The 21,867-nt window shown below is 46.5% G+C and overlaps 1 protein-coding gene across 4 annotated transcripts in view; it reads right to left on the bottom strand.

The window, feature by feature from the left end:
• The window catches only part of CPNE4 (copine 4), a 426,330-nt gene that overhangs the window by 265,742 nt on the left and 138,721 nt on the right, over positions 1-21,867 (bottom strand). Inside the window, exon 1 of one of the 4 annotated variants that reach the window (XM_007666214.3) lies at positions 19,357-19,600. The exons of the other annotated variants lie outside the window; for them this stretch is intronic. The gene's annotated coding sequence lies outside the window, so the exon portion shown is untranslated. Of the gene's footprint in view, positions 1-19,356; positions 19,601-21,867 lie in introns of those variants that run through there. 4 annotated transcript variants of the gene reach the window in all.

Genomic DNA, 21,867 nt, shown 5'->3' with positions numbered 1-21,867 from the left:
AAACAAAAATATTTTGAACCAAGACCTTTATCAGGCATGATTTCACTGACTCTTGAGTCTGGGATTCTGTTTCCAGTGTGGCACATTTGTTAGTAGAGGTGGAAATCTAGATAAGGGAGAATTTGCTCACGAGGGCCATATTCTATGTATGTTTCATTACATTAAGCATTGGAGGCACTCAAACATTAAACATTGGCAACATGCTGTTACAGAGTAAGAGGTAGATTTGGATCATCTGTTTTTTTGTTGTTCTTGGATAGATGGTATTGGGTAGGAGGGACTAGAAGAGGTGAGCAAAGGGAGGGGTAAATTAACAGACTCCTCAAATCAAGGGACAAATTTGATTTGGAGAGTTCTATTTAATAAAAAAAAAAAGATCAATCTCGCAGTTTGCATTCCAAACATCCTGGGCAATGTTAATGCTGGAAAATGAGATGAAAGGTACAAAGAAATGGTGTTTAGTTAGCTTCACTGCTCAAGATGAGTGCAACACGGTCACCAATCCGATCCACGTGGTGGAAAGTAAGTGCGTATTTTAAAAATACCTTCCAATTACAATCCTTTAAGGCAGGGGTGGGGTCTGTAAACTTTTCATGCCAGAGCACTAAACCAAGTGAAACCTCTAAACAGGTGATATCCAAACGGCCAATCACGCGACTTAGATAAGAAATTTGGGAGGAAGGAAAGGAGAAAAGAAAAATGGAGAGAGAAAGAGTGAGAACCAACTTACTCTGGGTTCACTGGGAAAGCAAATGGGTGAGTCCCAGACGTGCAGCTGCTGGGCCTCACTCACCCCTCCTCCTCTTCTCCTGCCGCCACCACCCGCTGCTGCCAATCTGGGCCTGGAATATGTTGAGGGTTGATCTGTTCCTCCACAGCTCAAGGGAAGCAAGGCACCTGGACTGGGGCTGTTCTGACACTTCCCTGCCAACATATAGCTCGTCAATGCCACGCCAGGGTGGACTGTGTCCGCTGTCCATGGAGAGTGTATAATCTCCCTCCCCACCTGGCTTGCTGGCTCACTTTGCGGCCACTACTGTGGGCACAGACACTGGGAGGGAGGGGGCAAAGAGTGTCTCCAGCTTGCCAGGTTGACCAGGGAGGATGGCGGGAAAACCCAGCAGTTCCTGGCTGTGAGGTGCTGCGTCCCTTTGGCTCATTTCTGGGTCAAAGGGGTAGTGTCAGCCGGCTTCTTTCCGCCCGACTTTTTACGGTGGGGGATGGTGAACCAAATGGTGTTGCCTCCTTTGCCCTGCAGGTATGTGTGGTGTCAACTAGAGGCATAACTTAACCGAGAGCCTTGGGTTCCCAACCGCTGCTTAAGGGATTGGGTAATGACTGAACTGACTTTTGTTTCTTCCTTCCATCATCTCCCTTTCCCCACCCGTAACTGCTAGGCTTCACACAGCTTCCACTGCCCCACACCACTGCTCCATCAACATTTAAAAGGGCCCTAATATGGAGTCCCCCACTCCACTGCTCCATCAAAATTTAAAAAGGCCCTAATATGGAGTCCCTTCTAGCATCAGTGGAAATCTTAAAGGCTAGGGATTAATAATAATAATAATGTTGGTATTTGTTAAGCGCTTACTATGTGCCGAGCACTGTTCTAAGCGCTGGGGTAGACACAGGGGAATCAGGTTGTCCCACGTGGGGCTCACAGTCTTAATCCCCATTTTACAGATGAGGGAACTGAGGCACGGAGAAGTTAAGTGACTTGCCCACAGTCACACAGCCGACAAGTGGCAGAGCTGGGATTCGAACTCATGAGCCCTGACTCCAAAGCCCGTGCTCTTTCCACTGAGCCACGCTGGATTAGGGGGAGGAGGTGGCAAAAAGCCAGAAAGGAAGGAAGCTGCCTGGGTCTGTTCTTATAGCTGACAGTCCACTCTGCCACCCCTCCCCCAAAACAACTGAAAGCATTACAGTCCTTTTATTACTTAAAAATATGGAGGCCTCTTCTAGCCAGAAATATGGTTTTTTTCCAATCTGACAAACATGGACAGGGCCCCACTATTGAGGGTGACCTTACCAACATCAATTTGCCCAGAATTCTGACCCTTCAGTGAATAAGAAGCACAGGGTTTAATTTGTGCTAAGGCTTGTTGGAGCTTCAGCCCCTGGGCCACAGTCCAGCAACTTCAGGCTTCACCGGTGAACGGCTGTCCACTTACCCAGATTAGAGGAGAACCCGGACTGTGGGACCAGTGATGACTGAAGCACTCCATCTTTGAAGGAGAGGAACTTCCACTCTTCAAATCCTTACCTCCCTTCCCTCACCTCATTTGGGAATTTGGGCTTGGAAAGCACTGATTCAGTGTGGAGATTGGAGACTGGACAAGGTGATCAGGGGAGAGTGGCTGGAATTGACTATCGGGAACCTCTTCTAAGACAAAGTAAGTTTTAACAAAGAGAATTTGAGATTTCTTCCAATAGCATAGCCAACAATGAAGGAGAGAGAGACAAGAGCTAAATTAATAGAGACAAAAATAAATCCTTATAGATTGGTGGAAACTCACACACTTTACCTTGGGGAAAACTCTTAGCTATATTGAGATCAAAACCCAGGGACAGTGGGAGAACAACATATAACATCCCAAACATTCACTCTGGAAGGTATTCACTCCAATCCATCCCTTTAAACCCTTTCATTTTGGGAAGTTATTTCCTCCAAATAACTTCTAGAAAAACTAGATTTGGAAATTTTCAAATGGTGGAAAAGGAGGCTCTATTCATCTGTGTATTGCTGTTTGAGACACTAGAAAACTTTGGTGGTGTTTAACCTTGCTAATTTTAAAAAGGATGTAGAATCTGGGAAGGAATCTAGTTAGCGCTGACTCAGCTGAAGATTTCCTGCCCAACATTCTATAGACGGATTGCATTTTTTGGGATAGCGGGCGCTTCCCCATATATTTGATAATTTGGAATTTGTGGGGCTGAAGATTTTCACAGAATTCCCTCAACAAGTCTCACCACTCATTTTTCCCACAGCTACTATATTTTAGTAATCCTTTTAACTGACTACACGTTCCTAATACCACTTTAAATCTAAGTGATCCTTTGTCTCTTCTTTCTCACTCTCTCCTCCGCCCCCCACCCCCCAACACACACACATATACTCATTCACTTGTCTTTTAAGAATTCTGGGCTTCAGTCAATAGATATAGGAGTTGGTAGACCTGCCTTCCACAAATCTCTAGATCTCGACATCTCACAATATGACAAGACGACAGCTGTTTCAATTATAAATTATACCAAGCCTATGTCACCAGTGCCTAAGGGGATAGGAAGCAACATAAGCCATCTTAGGAGAACTCTTAAAGGTGATATCTAAAGGTTGGAGGTTATTCTGAAGGTTCCCTGGAGCAGCAGGAGCCAATGCAAAGAACCTTTCTGCACCCTGGTACGCAGACGTTTAGCCGCACTGGTGACTGCCTTGTGTATGGAAACCTTTGGCTCCAGATACCTCCAGGGAGGCTGGAGCCTTAGGTAGTCCCGGTGAGTGGTGACCATTTTGCACAATTCTAAAATAGACTGGGAATGAAGGGCAGTCTTCTCCCAACTCACATTGGATGGGGGCATTTAAAATGTAGTACCACCAGAGAATGAGGGAATAAGAAGGAAATATCAGTGTCAATCTCACTGGGAATAGCTTGAACCTTTAGTTGTACTTTTCCAGAAAGCTTAGTACAATTTATTGTACCAGGTAGGCACTCGATGCCATAATTACTACTGCTTCAACTTCCAGACCTCTGTTAGCACTACTGAGTTGGCTAGATACATGTAATTTCATACATTTGCCCTTCAAAAGAGTTAGCCAACTACCAGTCTACTATCTGCAACTGTCAAGAAGAGGACAGTGATTAAGTCATTCCTTAGGCATCTCCGGATCTAAAAACCAAATAACGGACCTTTTGTTTATGTTTATAAAACTATCTATCTCGAAGGTCTCTGCGCACACATACCAAATCCAAGTATTAACAAGCAAGAAAAACGATTTTTTTTTCCTCCAGGCTCCAGAGAATTCTCTAAGATGCGGTGGCAAACTTAGAATGTCTGGCAATGCATACAACTTGGACTCTGCATCCCCCAAAATTTCCAGGAATTGAGACTATTAGCCAAAGATTCTGGTTGAGGTACCCCAGATTACAATGAGGTTTAACTGCTAAATTTTCAATACAAACTTCCCTTCGCTCGGGACATAAGGGAACCTGTTTTAAGTGTGATTACCCCCTCCCCATCCCTCAGTATTCCCTCTCTCCCCTGAACCTACGAACCTGATCGGAGGGCACTGATGAATAGAATCTTGGTCCTGCATTTTCCTTGATTCCTAAACTGGAAATGTGAAGATTTCTGACAGGCAGAGAACACTCCTCAACAGCACAGTTTCAAGGTACCTGAGAAGCAGACGCATAAAGTACTAGGTTTCCTAGTGCGAAGCTTCAAAGTTCTTTACTGCGTAGCATGCAGCACTAGCTTTCTGAGTGGGCAAAGCCTGGCGATAGATACACAAAGAGCTGTCCCCTAGCATTATTCTGCAGTCGGTTGTCTTCTTTTCACATACACTGGTGGATTATGACATATTTAGTAAATAGCTTTGGGAAATCCACCATGAATGACTTCAGTGCATATTCTACCATGAGCCAATTCATGTATTTCCAATTGTTAAGGTGGCTGGTTCTTTCAGATTAGAAAAGCCCCTCGCTTCACAAAAGCTTCCTTGCTACTTCAGAGCTCTCTCTCAGGCAAGGTAGCACTGAATAGCACAGACTCCTAATAGTTTCTCATCCCACCTCCCCAAGAAGGCAAAGAGGTTTCTGTTAGTGCCCTGATACAGAATATAAATAGCTCCAATTACCTCTTCCTTGAGCACCCACATCTTTCTCTTGATCCCCTCTTTTCTGACTGAGTTGCTGACCTGCTAAAGAGTACTGGACCACTGAATTCTTCTTGATATGAGTACACTTGAAAACACAAACCCTATCAGGGAACACTATCACCACCGGGCAGACCCGATGCCACTCTCTTCTCCAAAGCACATTGTTAGAGCTTGAATGATATACTGTCAATTAGAAAAAGAACCCTTTCACATCAAAAGGAGACCATATCAAAAGCAGAATCTGGTTATCTCAACTGGATGTTAAATTCACTGAACTAGTTCCCAAAATGACAACTGATAGAGCAGCTCTTTTAAATGAAATTTTTGCCGGTGACATCCTCGGAATGGTCCCAGAGCACTCCATTCCTCAATCTGTCTGGGCGGGTGCTATTAATATATCCATTCACAATAACCCTGGATTGGCAGGGGCTGAGGGGTACATTTCTCCTTCGGCCGATACTCCTCTGAAGAGGAACTAGGATTCGATTTAGATTCTACTCCTGCCACGCAACTCACTCACTATCTAGATCTTCTCTCCTTGCATCTTTTCAGTGAAGAGGAGTGATTTGAGAAGAGATACATATTTATTACCACAGAGTGTTTCCTTTTTATTTTAAAAGCATAATTGGAGTACAGAAGCAGCATGGCTCAGTGGAAAGAGCACGGGCTGGGGAGTCAGTGATCATGGGTTCAAATCCCGGCTCCGCCGCTTGTCAGCTGTGTGACTTCGGGCAAGTCACTTAACTTCTCCGGGCTTCGGTTACCTTATCTGGAAAATGGGCATTAAGACTGTGAGCCCCACGTGGGACAACCTGATCACCTTGTATCCTCCCCAGCGCTTACAACAGTGCTTTGCACATAGTAAGCGGTTAACAAATGCCATCATTATTATGTTAGGAATACTGTTTCCTCCCGTCAAAATACTACCGAAATATGTCAACAAATACTACCAAAACGTAGTTTAGTTGCAAGATTAAAATTGACTGGAAATGCCAGAAAAGAAAGGTGATCTATATTTAAGGAACAACAAACTCCTAAATCATGGAGAAGTATGCCTTATCACTTTATTTTGTAAATGGCAGTTTGCAGTCTATGGAGATGTGAATCACTGTCTACATATGATATGACGATCACCCATATTTTCTTTGAGAGTTCATAAGGACTTACCAACTAAAAAAACAGAAAAGGTTTTGATAGATTCCCCCAAAAGAAAACATCATTAGCAAACTCAAATCACACCTGGAGAAAAGTGTTTTTTGGGGAGCCATACCCACACCAGGTCTAACAGCATAAACCTGAATAGTAACATTCTGATTCTCAAACCTTTTAAATGACTGAGTATTGCAATAAAAGAGGCTTCCACTAATAGCCCTCCCATGGCTGGGAAGGGAAATTCCCCACCTTCTTCCTGCAACAAAAGGCAAAGATATTGATTTAATTATTATTAAATTTTATATTGAGAATTGAAAGAAATCCATTTCGGAAAGAAAGAGTTGTATCATGGGTCTGCCCGTGAATGAGCACATCTGAGGAATGAGTTTTGTTTGCAGAAATACACTCAAAAAAGAACGGGTGATCACTTAAAAACTGACCCTTTTCTAAATCACACATGCAAATATATTTTCAAATGGAGAATGGAAAAGATTAGCAGAGATAAAATAGGTTTTTCTCATTTTGAGAAAACTTATCATGAATTCTAACTCAGTATAAGAAAAATCTACCATCTTGCTGGTTTGGCAATATTCCCCAAAGGTGAGAATTTTATTTTTTTAAATGAATCCAACATCAATATTACACTGCTGATGGATTTCGGAGACTGTACAAAGAATTAGAAGCTCTGAAAAAAAAATTTAAAAAACTCCTCCCTCGAAAGAAACAGGTAATCACTTACACCAAGCATACTAGGAAAAGGAACATTTTGGAAAGGAACCCCAAAGCAAAATGAAGTCATTAAAATTTGTCCCTGGGATTAAAAAATGCTAAGATTTAAAATACATGCAGGCTTTCTTCAATCAGTGGAGGGGAAGGGAAGGGGCACACAGATGAACACAAAAAGTGAAACGGTAAGAAAATGAAATGAACCGAGATGATGTAGAGTTCCCCTTCCCACCGTGGTGGTCCCCACCTAGCTGATGTGAGGGATGGGTTAGAATGCGGCTGGCCACTCACCAACAATGCAGCTCCTCTGAGCAGCTCAGCTCTCCCAATTCTGGAGTGCCTCAATCTCAGCTCTCTCGATTTGGCGCAGAGGCTGAGCCTATGCTTCACATCTCAGCGGGGGTGTCCCACCCTCCCAAATGAATGAATTAATAGAGGATAACCCCCGGCCAGATCTGGGACTTCGCAGCATATGGAAATTCGGGCTCGCTGCAGCAAAGGGTACTCTGTGAAGTGGAAGGGTTTGGATCCAATTCTGGTCAATCCACTCACCAAAACCGAGTATCTCTAGCCTCCTTTTTAAAAAGGTTGTCCTACTGCTTCTCCCCTTCTATCCTCTCCCCAACCATCCCCTTTCTCTACGGTCCTCTATCTTAACATCTAATCATTTTAAGGTCCAAGCAGTGATTTCTCTTTATGCTTCAAACCGATGAGATCCTGGTGGGCCTGGCATTGAGGTGCTCTCCTTAAGACCTGGGCGTGGCCCCACCCGAACACCCGGGGCTTACTCTAAGTAACCAAATCGTACTCTGAAAGAATTTTGAGGGATAGATACTTACCATTATTCCAAACTGATTTTTAAACTTATTCTCCATAAATACATTTGGGATAGAAATAAAATGCAGACTTGATGAGCGTGGGCTTTAGTTTCTTTCCAAGTAACACGAGACAGTGGACCATGATTATCTGTGCCCTCAACCGTCACCATGGGTACATAAAGCTAAGCAAATTGATAGCTGTTTGGTAGGTAATGAGTTCAGCAGAGCAATAGCTTTTACGTTCCCTGGGTTCAAGGCTCAGACTCGGTGGTACTTGTGGGATGACATCAGAATTAGGGCTTTTGGAGAAGCAGCGTGGCTTAGTGGAAAGAGCGTGGGCTTGGGAGTCAGAGGTCGTGGGTTCTAATTCCACCTCCACCATTGATCAGCCGTGTGACTCTGTGCAAGTCACTTAACTTATCTGTGCCTCAGTTACCTCATCTGTAAAATCAGGATTAAGGCTGTGAGCTCCACCTGGGACAACCTGGTTACCTTGTATCTATACCAGAGCTTAGAACAGTGCTTGGCACATAGTAAGCACTTAACAAATACCATCATTTATTTATTTTTTTTCTGTGCATCTCTTATCTCCGGTCCTTTGGGTGGGATCTCATCCATATTAGAGGTATAACTACATCTTGTCAATCAGCCAACAGAAGACTAAAATATTCTCCCTAATGAGGGGCTAAGCAGAAACGCCCATGAATGCTGTCAATTCTTTGGAAATGGTCTGAATATTCACAGCAGCGGCAAAGGCCCTGATGAAGGGCATTTGCCTTGTACTAGATCATTTTTTAAAAAAATACAGTTCACCTCTATGTTTGTGCCAGGACCCTCTTATCCTTCCTCTTGACCTCCATCACACACAAGTCAGTATCTGAAGGGAATGAGGGGATGGTGAGACTTTCAGTCTGCAGTGAGTTAAGAGCTACAACTGACCACTTAAACTAGAGGTGCAGAAGAGAAGCGTGACAAATGAAAATCAATAAATAATGGCATCTCTTGCCCTTGATGCTGCAATGTGCACACAATCGAAATGGCCTTGATTCTTAATGCCATATTGACTCTCACTCACTTTGGAGGAAACCAGACATGCAGAAAGGGTTCCATTACCAGGGCTTGGCACAATTTGTGATGTCTCCTCTCATCTGCTTGCTGCAGCAGCAAGGGTTGTTTTGTGGTTGCTTTGTTTGGTCCCTTTTAAAAGAAGCAAACTGTATCCAGTGCTCGATGTGGAAAGGAAAGTGTTGGTATAGATTTCTCCAAACTGGGCATCTTGAGAGCGATCTGGGGTAGCTGAGAAAAATGGGACGGAGCTGCGTGCTGTTGCCTACCAACCCCACTTGGAGTTCTGAGTCTGAACGATCAGTTATGGATTAAAGGAAAAAAAACAACTCTAAATGGCATGTCTGTATTTTTTCAAACAGACTCTGAAAACAAGGGTGTTTATCAGAAGTCGTCACCGTTACTGCCCACTTGAAACCCATAAGCAAACCTACTGCTTTTTACCTTATCCAAATGTCAGAGTGAAGAGCAAAACCCCTCTATAAGAGGCTTCCGATCTGATGCATATAGGCTCCTATAAGTCTACTGAAGAACCTCTGATGCTTGAAGTGAAAAGTCAGAAATGCTGACCAGAGTAGCTCACCAAATCTAAGAGATTTGAAGCAGAGTTGCTATCTGTTTAATTACTCTGTACGGAGGTAAGCCCAGTCAGCTTCCCTAATTAGCCCAGAGTGATTTCTCATTTCTTACAGCTATTTCTATATTTTACAAAATACATAATCCAAACGCACCACCAATCGAAATGTACGAACCTTGACACTAAATAAACAGAGGCTCTCCTTGCTGTATTTAATGCTTCTCTCAAGAATCGCATTTAACTGGACCTAATTCCCAAGGAACCATCCAGACAAGCGACTCTGTTATTCAAGGATACCCACCGGGGCAGTCTCAAGAAGTTCATTTTTTTCCTATAAAAGAGGATTTTTTAAAAAATGTCATTTATCATCGCATGACTCTCAGCCCAAGCTAACATGGGATTGGGTTTGCTCACTGAAACTTAATGATCTCATAAAGCTTTCACAGTTCAATTAGCAAGCACATAATACTGTCCGCATAACACTTATAGCACACTCAAACTCACAGCAAAAATAAATACCTGGACTTCGTTGCTGGCTTGTATTCCCAATAAGCAGTGAACATAAAATCATCAGAAAGGGCACTATTTCAGAGTTTAGCACAAGAGCTAACAAGACGCAGCTACCTATGTTATTGAACAGTTTATTATTTTCAGGTTTAAGCTATTTCTATCCCGGTGAAACTGCAAAATGATTTGATTCTTCTTGCAATGCCTTTAAATAGGTCAGAGCTGAAGGTTTTGCTCTCGTAAGCAGGAAATGGGTCTGTTGTGTTCTACTCTCCCAGTTGCTTAAAACAGTAAGTGATAATAATGATGATGATGGTATGTGTTAAGTGCTTACTATGTGCCAGGCACTGCACTATGCACTGGGGTGAATACAAGCAAATCAAGTTGGACACAGTCCCTGTCCCATGTGGGGCCACAGTCTCGGTCCTCATTTTACAGATGAGGTAACAGAGAAGTGAAACGACTTGCCCAAGGCAACACAGCAGACAAGTGGTGGAGCTGGGATTAGAACCCATGACCTTCCGACTCCCAAGCCTGGACTCTATCGACTAGGCCAGGCTCCTTGTACTACTATGCTCCTCAATATATGTGATTTTTTAAAAAATATGATTGATACCCCTTTTATTTAAAAATATCCTTTAGACAGAGATCTAGACTGAATAACAAAACTGTCATTGTTAACATCTCTAATAATGATTGGCATTTAATCGCTTATTGTGGGAGGTGAGTCTTGAATACATCTCACTTTTGAAAAATTACTTTATCCTCTCCTTTCCCTCAGGCAAAAATGAGGGAATAGTGGATGGGAAAGGTGGATAAAAGACCACTGCCCAAGCCAAAAATAAATAAATAGTATTTTAATTCCTACTCTGTGCATAACACTGTACAAAACAGAGGGAGAGAACGAAAATGGTAGACGATACCATCCCTGCCCTTGAAGACAAAATTTCTAAAAGATATATTTTATAATCTTAGAAAGGGAGCCAGCTTCAAAGAATGTAGAGCTCAGGCAAGGTTGAGGGAGGGCAAAGGGGGTCGAAACTCGCCCATTAGATTGCCAATTCCTTGAAAAGAGGGATGGTGGTTTTTGTCTTTATTATCCTAAGTGCTCAGAACAGTGCTCTACATTATAGTAAATCCACGAAATAGCGATCGCAATGCAGAATGAAGTCAGTCGGGATCTCCAACCCAGGAAAGATTTTCTTATTTTGTACATCTCTTGATCTTGGCTACTAAGGCACATAAGGAAAACGCACCAGGCCCCGCGAGAATGAAGTCCTTAAGAGGAGCTCCTTTCCCGCATCTGTGATGGGGTTAGCAGAAGGGAATCGAGAAGGTCTGCTCTCATTGTTCGGGACTGTAGCTGGCTCGTGGAGGAAATCACTCAACACCCTTTTACATCAAATAAATTTCACTTTCAACTCTGTCTTAGGGAAGTATTCGGTACCCATGCCGGTCCTACGCCAGAGAAACAAGTCGGCGAGCATGGCGTCATTCCGGGGAACTTCAGCCTCGTCTCCTCAACCCACCCCAAGTGCCAGGGAGCTTCCCGAGGATGCAGAAGCTTCCTCCCTCGGACAGGATAAGTCATCGGAACCCAGAGGAGGAGTGGGCCGGATCAGGAGTTCGAGAGAAAAAAGGGGGTAACCAGGGCTGGGCCGTGGAAGCGGTCTGAGAGGCGGGAGAGGTGAGGCTGAGGAATGGGGCAAAGAATGAGGCCTTCGAAGGGCCAGGGAGGAAGGAAACGGGAGGGCGAGGCGGAGGTGGGGGAAGAGAGGGACAGGTCGCCATCCCGAGGAGCAAGTGGGCCAGCCTGGCCGCAGCTAGGAGCCAGAAGACCACCGGCAGAGGCCAGAGAGAGGGGCTGGGAGAAGTCTTTGGGGGAGATCCTGGGCCAGGGACCATCCTCCCATCCAAGTGATGCACGGAGGCGGACCCTGGGGACCGACAGCTTAAAATCCCAACCCTTCGGCTGTCCCAAGGATGCCCCTGCCCCTACCATCCCCGGGGGTCGGGAGAGACGGACAGAACCAGACAGACACACACAGACATAGACAGCACCCAGAGTTTCTGTAGGCCTCTGGCCCCTCCTGCTGCAGCCCACCAGGCCCCTTCTCCTCCAGGGCTTCGGCGCCCCCTTGCGTCCATCCGCTCAAACAACCGATCCTCTCTGGCCTGCTCCTTCTCTCTCCCATCTCTGCACTTCCACCTCCCCCATCCTTTTCAATCAGTCGCATTTATTGAGCGCTTACTATCTGCAGAACACTGTACTGAGCGCTTTTCCCCCTGTTCCCCCCTCTTCCTTCTCCCCCCCAGCTCACGGGTCACTGCCAACGCTCTCTATCCACCTCGCCCGAGCTCTCCTCTGCCTTCCCCCTAGTCATCCCTCTCTCTCTACAGGCGGTTGGAATGATGCTCCTTCTGGGCTCCATCCATCCCTCCTCCCACTCGCCCACTCCCACCCTCCGAGGTCCAACGAGGACCGGGAGATATAGACCCTTCTGGGCCACTTCCCGGTGGAAACATGGGACACTCGTGTCTTGAGAAGTTGCAGACCTTCAAAGCTAGAGAACTCCAAAAGTTTATGATGGCGTTATATTTTTCTCTTCCCTAGAAAGACAGCTATTATCTGCAACACTGACTGGGAATGCATTCTTAGTTTAGCCATCAGGACATGGAAAACTGAAACTAATAATTGAATGAGCAAGTTTTCTTTACAGAACATGAACATTAACGGCGAAGGCCCAGACAATAAATTTGTACAAATTTAATAAAATCTGTTGGGTAAATATCTCACTGGCTCCGAGGGAATGGAATGTAATAAGCCCAAATCCTCCACAGTTAGTAGGGGCAATTCATCTTCACTAAAGGCTACCTAGAAAAAGCTCTTGGTCACCACAGTACCGTACTAGACCTCTCTGAGGTACGGCACTCTGAAACAACACAATGTAGCAGATAAATCAGAATGGCAGATTTTACACTGTAAAGTGAAAATTAGTTTATTATTTAGCTGGGACCCAAATGTGAAATGAAATATATCAGTGTCATCTCTCTCTGTGTCAATACACACAGACGCATAGACCACTTCACAGTTAGAAACATAAGGCTGAAGGAAAACCAGTCCAAACTCCAACACCAGAGCAGGATGACACTCCACTCAAAGCCATCTCAGAAGTCCCCACAAAGAAATGAAATCAAATAAGGCTTAAATGATTGGAACCCTATTTTTTTTTTACATTTGTGCCAAGAACCAAGGTCTCAGTAGGTACTCAAGAAATATCCTAACAACTCAACAGATATTTGGTCATTTGATCGACTTCCCAAGATCTAGATTTTTAAAAGTACAACTTTAGGGATTTCTTTGGCAGAAACGGTTTTTTGGTAGATAGGGATTTGGTAATTCTTTTTTCCCCTATCTTATTTGTTAAGCAATTACTATGTGCCTAGCGTAGACACAGGTTCATCAAGTTGGACCTAATTCCTGTCCCACATGGAGTTCACAGTCTAAGTAGTAAGGAGTAGGATGTAATCCCCATTTTACAGTTGAGGAAACAGAGGCATAGAGAAGTTAGAGATTTGCCCAAATTACACAGCAAGGAACTGGCAGAACCAGGATAAGAACCCAGGTTCTCTGACTCCCAGGTCCATGCTCTTTCCACCAGGCCATGCTGTTTTTTTTGTTTTCTTGTAAATGTATGGATCACTACCTTATTTCTATTAGTCAGAATCACCCTGAAGCTCTAAATGTATCAAGATATACTTCCTCCATCCAGCCCCAGATTTGGGGATTTTACTGAGGAAATGCAAAGTAACTTATGCTCTTTCCCTCCAAGATACTCGAGCTTATACTACCCAAACTCTTACTTAACAAGGGCATTTCACTGTTCACATTGGAATCTCTGGCCAATTTCATCCCAAGTTTTAGACATCTTATATCTGAGTTTGGATCTACCAAAAACGTACCATTAAAGATTAGATTTGTGTTTAGTTGCATTGAGCCTGCCCCTCATCAGGTAGAATTGTTATTTCTTTCTCTTCCTCCCATCACAATCAGTTCAGGGCTCTAATGCGCTGTCCTTGAGCTGGGGAGACCCACATTGACACAATGGACTGTACTAGACACTTGGGAAGTATGAAGTAAAGTAACAAGCTCCCTTCCCACAAGGAGTGACAAACACAAAAAATTTTAAGTACAGTGGGCAAAATAAGTGATTATTATTAAAATAATAACAGTATTTTTAAACACTTACTGTGTGCCAAGTACTTTAATAAGCTCTGGGGTAGGTATAAGATAATCACGTCCCACGTGGGAGTCACAGTCTAAGTAGGAGGAAGAACAGATAATGAATCCCCATTTTTCAGATGAGGGAACTGAAATACAAAGTTAAATGACTTGTCCAAGGCCACACCACAGACAAGTGGCAGAGCCGGGATTAGAACCCAGGTCTTCTGACTCCCAGGCCCACGTTCTTTCCACTAAGGCACTTTGCTTCTCATCTCTTACACAGATATTTGTGAGTGATGAGAACTTTATACGCTCCCAAATTGGCTACAGGGGTAACTGGCTCAGGGTAATAGGAGATTAATCAGGGAAGGCTTGTTGGAGGAGGTGGGATTTTAGATCTCTGAATGCGAGGAGAGTGTCGATCTGTCTGATGGGGGAGGGAGGGAGTTCCAAGCTGGAAGAATAGCATGAATGAAGGGTTGGAAGCAGTTAGGTACGGCTAGAAGGCTGGCTTGGGTGGAATGAAGATGGCACCTTGGGGAATAGGTGAAGAGTCAGGTAAGGGGCCAGGTGGTGGACAGCCTTGAAGTCAGCTGTGAGGAGTTGGAGGCAGAGAGAGACAGAAAGCCAGCGGAAGGTTTTTAGGAGAGGAGAGATATGGGCCCAGTGATTCTCCATCCCAATACATTTCAAACTGGGAGGGAGTGAAGCGGACAGTGGCAGAGAGTGCTACCCACCCCAGGCAATGATTCTCCAGGAAAACGTGGAAGAGGCACAAACGACCGGGTCTCCTTTCACAGTTCTGAGAGTGTGATGATATGCTCCCGGAGTCTCAGGTGAGTGAACTGAGGCTCACTCGTTTTCCGACTTGTGAGACTACCCGGGCAATAATTCATTGTATTTTAGGTCAGCCAAGAGCAATGAAATTAAATTAACCTATGCTTGGCACTGATTTTTTATTTAGCCAAGAAAAATTACACATCAAAATATAATCTGTTTCATGAAGAATAACCCCTGTTAAAGTGATAATAGGATCCTGAACTCATATAGTACTGTTGGTTTTTTGCCAGCATTCATTTTAAAAGGCATGCCTAATAGCTTGTTTATCTAACATAATGTTTTGTTGTGTGATGTATAACTTGGAACTATGCAATAATTAAGTTCTATGAAGAGGAATTTGCACACTTTTAAACGCTAAAATGGAAAAATCAGAAAACTCAGAAGTAACATTTGACCAACATACTTTAACGAACTTTAAATGTTTCTGTAACATTACAGATGAAGTCTCGCAACTTCTTTGTTCAGCACAACTATTTACAATTCTCTCCATTTCACAGTGAAATTGGGTGAATGACTTTTCAAGATCTAAATCAGACCTTGGAATGGACTTAGGGGCAATTTCTGACTCCCTCTCAAGTTCAGATCGCTTTGATAGACTCCTGCAATAGAGCAGAGATCACTGATCATTCTCAGTTGTCAACTCGCACCTGCCTGAGATGTGACTCAATTTATTTACCTCAGTTGGATTGAGCTGGTAGCTGGAGGTATCATGCAAAAGTTAATGCAGAAGTCATGGCGCAAACCTCATTCAAACGTTAGGATACAGGAGAGTCCCCAATGCCCAACCCACACCACCTTTATAACTGCTAAATCTAATCTTTCCCACGCATTCCTAAAGACAAATTCTCCCTTTTAAACAGAGGACAAATCCCTGACAACCTGAAAGTGAGGGAAAAAAAATAAGTACTCTATTTCTGAAAGCAAACAAAACTCTAGGGTAACTCCAAGGGAGGAGTGATCATTTTTTTTTATTGAATTTTCAAATGCAGTTTAACTGTGGAGTGAGAGTTTCTTCAGCTGAAAGAGTAGATTAGTTAAAAACTATGGATATATCTCCTCGAGACAAGTCGACGGCTTAATACCCAACATAAAATTGTTATTGGAGACCTAAAAATAGGAGTAGCTTGTGCTGTTTCTATCAAGTAGAAAATAAAAGAACCAAACAACAAAGAACGCTCACCCTTTTTGAGCAGGAACATTTAAAAGCTTCAGTTAGGTAGCTACCTCATGTTGTGAAACTTACTAGAATTCTTCTGTGCCTATTTCCTCTCAGATATTCAAGGAGTGTGCCTGGAAGGCTAAAACTAGAAAGCAGCTAGATTACTTATAGAATAGCTACAGGTTTTACGGTGACCAGCCTTCTGTCAAATCCCAGCCTAGTGCCATGGGATTAAATCTAGCGGTGTGGTTAAAAGCCATAAACCACTTGCAGCGTGAATAGTGTCGTACAAACCAGACAGGTGAAGCGATTGAAAATTCTCATGTTCAGTTCAATATCATGGGAGACAAAGTGCTAGATTTGCAGCCAGCGAGACTCTGGAAGAATCCCTCTTTAGCAGTATCGGTGTCATTTTTCTCTAGGCACGTCGATATAGGATTCCAGAGATTTTCTAAGGATTTGCCATGTCCCATTTGTGTTGTCACCCCTCTCTTTACAAATCTCTTTTAATGTGGGAACTTTCCCTCCTCGCTTAAAGAAAACAACGAGCAATGTACATGTGTTTTAAAGAAGGCAGACCCCAAAAATCAGTTCAAAGGAGACATGGACACAACTAATAATAATAATAATGTTGGTATTTGTTAAGCGCTTACTATGTGCCGAGCACTGTTCTAAGCGCTGGGGTAGACACAGGGGAATCAGGTTGTCCCACGTGGGGCTCACAGTCTTAATCCCCATTTTACAGATGAGGTAACTGAGGCACCGAGAAGTTAAGTGACTTGCCCAAAGTCACACAGCTGACAAGTGGTAGAGCCGGGGTTCGAACCCATGACCTCTGACTCCAAGTGATAACCTCAATTAAATAGTACATTATTTGACCAAGTTTAGAAGCACTATGTTCAAACTTCATATCTTATTTCCCAGTCACTAAAAAATAGGTGAAATCTTCTTAAATCTCAAAGCCCAGATTTACTATGTGATTGATGCACAAAATATTAAAGGCAGATCAATTTATCATGCCTATGTGCATACATACACACACACTGCAGTAGGATCCCAAGGGAAGTTGTGGAATCTTTGTGAAGATCTTTAGGAAAATAACAGACAGCCTACTGTCCTGGAGGCAGAGGCCAGAACCAAGCAGCTGATCTCTCTAACTCCCAATCTACCAATGATATTTACTGAGCTATTACTATGTGCAGAGGATTGTGCTACGCACTTGGGAGAGTGCAATATAACAGAGTTGGTAGACACGTTCCCTGCCCACCATGACCTTACAGTCTACGGGGGGGAGTCTAGTGCTGGAATTCCATCTAGCTCTGAGGTCCTTTTCCAATTTATGTACAAATTTGGCATCCCCAGAAATGCCAATTCTGAAAATCATTTTAGCCTCAAATTGCAAATATGAAATTATCGTCAAATCAGAGGAAGGCACAATTTGTAGAGTTGCTCTCAAGTGCTATATCAAACTTTTTCAGAGCTACAAGACCCTGGACAGGTCACACCTTGTCAGTAATGATTGGCCCAACGGGCTGAAAGTGCCACCCAGCCAGTCCCCCAAGTGGAACGAGGGCCTGGGCAAGAGAACAACAACAATAATAATAATAATAATAATAATAATGGCATTTGTTAAGCGCTTACTATGCAGCAAGCAAGCAGCACCGTGGCTCAGTGGAAAGAACCCGGGCTTGGGAGTCAGAGGTCACGGGTTCTAATCCTGACTCCAGCACTCATCAGCTCTGTGACTTTGGGCAAGTCACTTAACTCCTCTGTGCCTCAGTTGCCCCATCTGTAAAATGGGGCCCCACGTGGGACAACCTGATTACCTTGTTCCCCGCCCCACCCCCCATTGTTTAGAACAGTGCTTGGCACATAGTAAGTGCTTAACAAATACCATCATTATTATTATGGGCCACGCACTGTTCTTAGCGCTGGGGGTGGGGGGGTTGGGGAGGGGAATACAAGGTAATCAGGTTGTCCCACGTGGGGCTCACAGTCTTAATCCCCATTTTCCAGATGAGGTCACTGAGGCCCAGTGAAGTGACTTGCCCCGAGACCCACTGCTGATCGGGGGCGGCGGCGGGATTAGAACCCACGACCTCTGACTCCCAAGCCCGGGCTCTTGCCACTGAGCCTCGCAAAGAGCGCAAAGCAGAAAGTTCGGCAAAGGGACTTTTCAAAAGGCGCCGACGAGATAAAGAGGCCGGGGCCCCAGTCCCAGGGAGGGAAGGAGGGAGAGTGGGAGGGAGGGAAGGAGGGTAGGAGGGAGGAAGCGCTGCACAAATGCCGAGCAACAGCTCCAGCCAATTTCCCGGCCGGACAATCCCACTCGGTACCTGGACTGTGCTTGTCCGTGGATGGCATCCTCTCGCTCCCCGTTTCCATGGCCAGAGAGCAAGTTGGAGGGGAGGGGTCCCAGAGAGAGCCGGGGTACCCCCGCTCCAAGAAAAAAAGGGGGGGAGGCGGATAGGCCGCAGGCTACGCCGTATAAACCCCACCCAGTTCTCCAGGGCGATCCCTTTTCCAAGAGGGTGGGACGAGAAGCCCATTTCTAATAATAATAATAATGACGGTGGTATTCGTTAACTGCTTACTATGTGCCAAGCAGTCTTCTGAGCGCTGGGGTAGCCACGAGGCAATCCCACGTGGGGCTCCCAGTCTTCATCCCCATTTTGCAGGCGAGGTCACTGAGGCCCAGAGAAGTGAAGTGACTTGCCCGAGGTCACACAGCTTACAGTCGACGGGGCGGGGATTAGAACCCACGACCTCTGACTCCCAAGCCCGGGCTCTTGCCACGGGGCCACGCTGCTTCTCATCTCTAACAGGTCCTTCAGCTTGGGGACCCCCAAACACACACGTCCATACCGCTGGACCTAAAATCCCCTGAGGCCCGGGTGACCTCGGGCAAGTCACTTCCCTTCTCGGGGGGCCTCATCTGTAAAATGGGGATGAAGACTGCGAGCCCCACGTGGGACAACCCGATGACCTCGTATCTATCTCCCCCAGGGCTCAGAACAGTGCTCGGCACATAGTAAGCGCTTAACGAACACCAAGATGATTATTATTGTTATCCCACCGCCTTATAATAATGATCATTAGTACGGCATTGACTTTTCTGAGTCGGAGGGCGGGGATTAGACAGTCGTTTAGACCGAGCCCGTCGTGGGGCCGGGATGGTCTCGATCTGTTGCCGAAGTGGAGATTCCAAGCGCTCAGTACAGTGCTCTGCACAGAGTACGCGTTGGATAAATGGGACCGAATGAACGAGGGCGTGGGGGAGGCCACTTCTTTTTGGATTTCTTCCCGTTGCCCAGCACGCCCGCAAGCGAAAGCCAAGAGAGCCAGGCCCGGCGGCGGGACGGGCCCTGACCTCCAGGGTGAGAGGGACTGGGAGTTGCCGCGGCCTACCTGGGTCCGCCGCCGGGAGGAAGGACCGGACCGTGGGCCGGAGCTCTGGGGCTGGCTCGCTCCCTCTGGGGCCGGCGGGCAGGTTACAGCCGGCCCGTGGACGAGGTGTCAGGGGGACAGGTGGATGGCTCCGGCCACGACCCGCTCTCCATCCTCACTGCATCTGATGGGGCGTGGGGGGGGAGGGAGGCAGAGAGGGCGAGAGAGAGTGACAGAGACAGAGAGAGAGGGAGAGAGAGAGAGAAAAAGAGGGAGATGCAGAGAGACAGACAGGCAGAAGGGGATGGGGAAGAGAGGGAAAGCGAGAGAGGCAGAGAGAAACAGAGAGGGAGAGAGATGGGGGACAGAGAGAGAGGCAGAGGAGGAGGAGAGGGGAAAGAGAGAGAAGGGGGGAGAGAAAGAGAGAGGAGAAAGAAAAAGAGAGGGGAAGGAAGAGAGAGAAGGAGAGAAAGAAAAAGAGGGGGGAGAGAGGAGATAGAGACGGGATTAGGGGAGAGAGGAGAGAGAGGAGAAGAGATAAAGAGAAGGGAGAGAGAGAGGCAGAGGGGGAGAAAGGGATAGAAAGAGGCAGCGAGGGGGCGGGGGGGAGAGAACGAGAGAGGGAGAGGGGGAAGAGAGAAAGAGGGGGAGAGAAAGAGAGGGAGACAGAAAGAAAGAAAGAGGGGGAGAGAAAGAGAGAGGGGAGAGAGAAAAAGAGAGAGGAGAGAGAAAGAGAGAGGGGAGAGAGAAAAAGAGAGAGGAGAGAGAAAGAGAGAGGGGAGAGAGAAAGAGAGAGGGGAGAGAGAAAGAGAGAGGGGAGAGAGAAAGAGAAGGGAGAGAGGAAGAGAGAGAAAGAGCGAGAGGGACGGAGAAACGAATTCTGGAAAGAGAGAGAGGGATGGAGGGAGAGGGATGGAGGGAGAGGGCGGGCTCCTCGTCCGGGCTGGAGGAAGCAGAGAAGAGGCTGCGCTGGGGACTGAGTGGAAAGTGGCAGGTTGTGTGGGCGGGAGATTTCCCTCCACCCCCTGCCGCCGCCCGCTCGGGGGCCAGGAGCGACGAGGAGCTCCAGCCGCTAGGCCACGCCCCGGCCTGCGAGTCGGAAGGACCCGGGTTCTAATCCCGCCTCCGCCGCCCGTCCGCTGTGGGACCTTGGGCGAGTCGCTCGACTTCTCTGGGCCTCGGTTCCTTCATCCGCAAAATGGGGGTTGAGACCGTGGGCCCCACGTGGGACAGGGACGGGGTCCACTCTGAATCCACCCCACCGCTTAGGACAGTGCTTGGCACCCAGTGAGCGCTTGGCAGCGCGGCGGATGGACCACGGGCCTGGGAGTCCGGAGGTCATGGGTTCTAATCCTGACTCCCCCACTTGGGTGCCGTGAGACCTCGGGCCAGTCGCTTCCCTTTTCTCTGTTCCCCCATCTGGAACATGGGGATTGAGAGTGCGAGTCCCGCGTGGGACAGGGACTCTGTCCAACCCCGTTGGTGCTTGTACCCACCCAGCGCTTAGGGCAGTGCCTGGCACCCAGTAAGTGCTCAACAAAAACCATTATTATTATAATTATTAGCTGGGCCCACCAAGCGGCCCCAAGGGGAATCCAACGGAGCCGGGCTCTTCGCAGCGAGCCCGCAAATCTCCCCTGGAAGCCCGTGCCGGTCCTGGCCCCCGGCCCATGTTTGGGGGGCGAAAAAAACAAGGCGAGTGGCCTCCACACCCTCGCCTTTTAAACCCATCCCCGCTGTCACCTGGGGTCCCGCTGGTCGGAGAGGAAGGATACACGTGCTCTCTCCAGGAGACACCGGCCCAGACCTGCAGCTGGATCCCTCTCGCTTTCTCCCCGAAACGGCAGCCGAGTGACAACAGAAGCCTCACACTCGGGAGACGGAGCAGTGGGGATCCGCGCTGCTCACTCCTGCTGCTACTCCTTCCCTCCCCGCAGCCCTTCAGTTGGGGATAAAATCAAGGGGGGCTTTTAAAGTCTCCCCTCCCCCGGCCCAAGGTGGGTAAATACCGCCAGGGCCCTCTGAGCCGACACCGCTTACCCATCTCAAAGTCTACAAAAGGATCCTGAAGCATCTGCACGGCGAATGCTCCAGCGGGATAATTAGCAGGTCTTTAAAGGGCTTTGCCTTTGCTCCGTCTAACCCCCCTGTCGGTCCTCCTCTTTGGAACTGGAAGTCAAAAGGCAAATTTATTTTGCTACTTGGTCACGGCGGGCTTTTCCCTAGCCCTCCCAGTAGGTGGAAAGGCAGGCGTTGACGCTCTTTGCTGTGCCACCTCTGAGCGACGAGAAGTGTAAAGCATCAGGTAATAGGCAGAGTACATCTCTGTATCATTCTACAGGCAAAACTCCAGGACGATTCCTTTGCGGGAGGGGGGGAAAAAGTCGCAACTTGTAATCAGTCTGAATCCCTTGCCTAATCACGAAGCCAGTAGAGAACACGTGCAACCCTTGATTCCTCCCAACGCAGAACACCCGAGGTCAATTCGAAGCAGCTTTTGGCTATCGGGCTAAATTTACCCTTTCCTAACTC

The sequence above is a fragment of the Ornithorhynchus anatinus genome, chromosome 8 (assembly GCF_004115215.2).
Source record: "Ornithorhynchus anatinus isolate Pmale09 chromosome 8, mOrnAna1.pri.v4, whole genome shotgun sequence".
In the NCBI taxonomy this organism is placed as follows: domain Eukaryota; kingdom Metazoa; phylum Chordata; class Mammalia; order Monotremata; family Ornithorhynchidae; genus Ornithorhynchus; species Ornithorhynchus anatinus.
This window is presented reverse-complemented; position numbering and strand designations above follow the sequence as displayed.